The 4,651-nt window shown below is 38.0% G+C and overlaps 1 pseudogene; it reads right to left on the bottom strand.

Moving 5' to 3' along the window:
• Positions 1-2,267: 2,267 nt before the first annotated feature.
• On the bottom strand, positions 2,268-2,846 carry LOC116545358 (annotated as a pseudogene).
• Positions 2,847-4,651: the final 1,805 nt, after the last annotated feature.

Below are 4,651 nucleotides of genomic sequence, written 5' to 3'. Positions count from 1 at the left end.
GCTTTGCTGGAACTTTACCTAAAATATGTTATTTTAGTTAAAGTCTTGGTAAAATAACCAGTATCTTCAATTGTTTTGTTTTAAAAGACTATTACTAAATTTATGCAAATAACTATATTGTCATAAAATCACAACCCGAATTTTGGAGAACTGAAATAGAGAGAAACGTAAATTTGCTTACAAAAACATATTTCACCCAAATAATTCAAAAGAAAAAGATTTTCTTTTTGGACCCTTCTTTAACCAGGGGAGCAACTTTCAAACAAAATGTTTGTTCACCTTGGAAATGCCATTCGCAAGCCAAATAACTCATAAGAGTTGTGTATCAGGCACTGTAGAATCTAGCGGATCCTCACATAGTGAGAATTAGTCCTAGGGAAAAGAGAGGCTCTCTGCTTATAAGTATCTCCTCCTTGTATCCCCAGGTAGCAAGATTCTATGTAACCCATTGTTATTTTACTCTTTGGGGCACCATTATTTTCATTCAGCATAAGGGTGGCTTCAGATAACTTTCCATAGCAAGGCATTGCATGTTCCTCAAGTGGAAATTCTCTAGTCCAGTCTTTGTCACTGGGAAATACAGTCTTTTTGCCATAAGCCCCAATAAATGCTTCACAAAGAGCTATGAAGTGGAAAATTTGTCCCAACTAGCACTCCACCCATCCTTTAGCGTGTATTTTGTGGATTCAAGCAATCTTACTAGTTTTCATTTAGTGAGTCCAGTTAATGGTTCTCAAAGAGCAGATGTACATGTCTTCAGTTTTATAGTGCTAGATAGGGGAAACATCCCCCAGTTAGATACAGTACTTATTTTCATAAGACATTTAGGTAAACGGGTTACAACTACCTTACATAAAGCCTGTTTAAACAGCTAACATTTCATAATTCTATTGACCTGTACGTATTTGTGTTCTGGTCCCAGGAACTTTTTTTTACTAGCCCCAGACCATCGTACTTTTTCTGGTGAAAAAGGATTTGGTTCCCAGCAGGGAGTTGCATCTTCAAAACCCAATGAGGGACAGCAAACTTGATAAGGCTTCTCAGACAGTGGTATGATTCTGCAGAAGCGGCAGCCATGTAAAAGGGCTCCTCCCTTAACCCCCAAAATTTACCATGAGCAGGGTAATAGGCATATTTGGTGGGGAGATATCCCAGTTATCATAAAGCCAGTCCCACATGGCTTGCATATGAAGCATACTAACTGCTTCATCTGGGATTCTCCACTTGGTATTTTATAGAGAGAGCTGGGTAGTCCCTCCTCACGGCAAACAGCCCTTACAGTGCCATTTAGCTGGTCAGCTAGATCATTCTCTGGGGAATAACCTCCTGTGCATTGGAATTACATATACTCATTAGTGATGGTTCAATAGTGAGCTGTGGGCTCTGCATCAACCCAAACAAGCTCTTAAATTCTGTAGTATTTAAAATTAAGGATTTTGTCCTTAAGATGGTTATTTTTGCTGTTTATTATAGTAAAGGTTTCTCAAGAAACTGATGATAGCAATCTACAAAATGGAACAATTCCTTTACATTATACCCTCTGATTTTACATTATACCCTCTGGTATAGTTACTTGGTTTTGCCCTTCCCCTGCATTGACTATCATTTTGGTAATCACAGGTCTCAGAACTAACTTTTGTTGCTCTGGCTTAATTTTTTATTTGTATCCATTTAGTTTTATCTGTATAATTTTTCCTTTATTTTAAAGCAACTCTTAAATAGATTCTTAACTAGAAAAAACCCTACATTTTCTTTAGCAAAATCTATATCCTTGAGTTTTATAAACTTCACCAAAGACATTTTCATGCCTCTACAATTTTAACTTTTAGTAACCTAAATTCTCAATTAAAATTAAAAAACCCCGAGATTACTTAATTTAACATGACATGACTTTAAGATTTTAAATTTCTGGGGAGAGTTTTGAGATTAAATTTACCAAATTAATCTTACCAAAGATTATCAAAGTGACGTGAAATAAAAGGCATCTTCTACCAGTCTATTAAGTTCTTACTTTTTTAAAAAAGTTACTTGATTAGAGCTCTTTCACATAATTTGGTAGTGAAGTGTCACTTTCACATGACACATATAAAGACAGAAATATAACAGGCATACGTAATTTAAAAAGGCAGATCCAAAAGATATTTCATTTGCCTATTAAAAAAAATCTCTCCTTTACTTTAGATTTTAAAAGTTACAGGAACCAGTAAAAGGTGAAGGAAAGTTATCATCCAAGGCCTTATTTATTTATTTATTTAATTTTTTTTTTAAATTACAAAGCTACTTTTAATACTTTGGGGTGAGCCCCACAGGAATAAAAAACACTGGGAAGGGGTAATCCCCTCATCTCCGGGAGTGGCCCAGTGGGAGAGAAGCTACCTTAGAGGAAGGAAGCACAAAAGGGACCCGCTGCAGACTCAGGGCAAAGGGAATGCCGTCGGTGCTGGGACGTGTGAGCACTACAGGAGGAAACGCTAGCGTGGTGGGACTGGCTCCAGGCACACAGGCGAAAGGCAAGAGGGTTGGACGAGAAGCCACAAAGCTACTTGGGTTCCTCCTTCTTCTCGTTTGCCTTTTTCTGCTTCTGCTGCATGATCTCCGAGTCCCTGGGGGTAGAGATGATGGGGCACTGAGAGGTACCAGAGGGCAAAAGGGACAAGACGCAGGGGGATGAAGGGCACAAAGGATAAGATGGACGTGGATGGGACTAAGCTCAGCGTTTGGCTGCTGCACTCCCACCCTCTGCTTACAGGTGGCAGCAGAAAGCCCGTCATCTCGGCTGTTTCCGAGTCGCTCTGCTTTTTCATATTCTTCTGGCGGGCGAGCTCTCGCTGGTTACCGCTGGTCATGTACGGCAGCGGCTCCTACCTCCCTCCGTTACGTCCCCTCGTTCTCAATTTTTTTTTTTTTTTTTTTTTTTTTTTAGAGAAAAGGTTTCACCACGTTGGCCAGGCTGGTCTCGAACTCCTGACCTCAGGTCATTAACCCGCCTCAGCCTCCCAAAGTGCTGGGATTGCAAGTGCGAGCCAGCGCACCCAGGGCAAGTTGAGCTTCTGAGATATCAATCTGAAAAATTTCAGACAGACTATAGAATTCAAAAATTAAAAATGTTTTGCTTTAAGAATGCCAACATTTTAAATAAAATATTGTTTTAACCAATTATTTACTTTTGTATTAGTGTATTTTTGATATCAAAGTTCAATTTAGAAAAATTTTATAATTTTCTTTAAAATTAAAGTCAATTAATCACATAACATTTTTATAAATTCTGGGTTTTTTTTAATGACCTTATTATGACTTACACCATTCAAGACATGTTTGGACTCTTTGTTTTGTTCCAAATATTCCTCTTCCTTGAAAAACTCAGTCATTTTATTTTAGAACAAAATTTCACCATGCAAGATTCTTTCTCCTATAAACTTACTTTCTTTTTAAACTTTCTTACCAAAAATACCTGTTTATAGCTATAACTTACTTTACAGCTCTAATTTACTGATTCCTTTTACCTTGTTTTATACTTAGGCTTTAAATAACTTTGAATTAGGCAAAAAGATTTACCTTTTAATAAAAATACATTTTTAAAGCCGGGCGCGGGAGCTCACACCTGTAATTCCAACACTTTGGGAGGCCGGGACTGGCGAATCACCTGAAGTCGGGAGTTCCAGACTAGCCTGATCAACATGGAGAAACCCCGTCTCTACTAAAACTACACGAATTCGGGAGTGGTGGCGCATGCCTGTAATCCCAGCTACTCGGGAGGCTGACACAGGAATTGAACCTGGGAGGCAGAGGTTGCAGTGAGCCAAGATCCCGCCACTGCACTCCAGCCTGGAGCCTGGAGACAGAGCGAGACTCTGTCTCAAAGAAAAAAAGGAAAATCGCTTGAACCTGCGAAGTGGAGGTTGTAGTGAGCCTAGATCGTGCCATTGCACTCCAGCCTGGGCAACAAGAGCGAAACTCCCTCTCAAAAAAAAAAAAAAAAAAAAAAGAATATATTTTTAAAAATCTTCTGATAATTTTTAAATTGGAAATTACCTAGACATTTTAAATATCTATTATTTAATATAACCTTAGATTCTAAATTGTATGACAAGTTTGTTTACAAGCATTTATTCCATTACGTTTATCTAATTATTTAATAGTTTACCTAGATTATTTATGAAAACTGTGATAGTCATCATTTAAAACGAATTCTCCGTTAACCATTTTTATAACCTATGCATTGCATGTGTTTACCTAAAAATAAGGAAACTTATAGTTAAATATAGTGGTATTTTTTTAACCAATAACTCAGGATTCAGCTGTTATCATAAAACAACTATATTACGTGTCTTATTTATCAAAAATTACACAAGTAAAGATCCTTCTATCTGGGGCTGGGTTTATAGTTTTATAACCCTTATGGCAAATCTTGGCACCTTATAATATTCTGCAGAGATAAATATGAAACCGTTTGATTACTATATGCAAATAAAAATGCTAACCATTCTTAAGACTTTTTTTTTTTTTTTTTGAGACGGAGTTTCGCTCTTGTTACCCAGGCTGGAGTGCAATGGCGCGATCTCGGCTCACCGCAACCTCCGTCTCCTGGGTTCAGGCAATTCTCCTGCCTCAGCCTCCTGAGTAGCTGGGATTACAGGCAGGCGCCACCATG

This window comes from Sapajus apella, unplaced genomic scaffold (assembly GCF_009761245.1).
Source record: "Sapajus apella isolate SASKATOON/1434 unplaced genomic scaffold, GSC_monkey_1.0 scaffold261, whole genome shotgun sequence".
NCBI lineage: Eukaryota > Metazoa > Chordata > Mammalia > Primates > Cebidae > Sapajus > Sapajus apella.
Note: the sequence above shows the minus strand (reverse complement) of the source record. Positions and strands in the feature narration are given on the sequence as shown.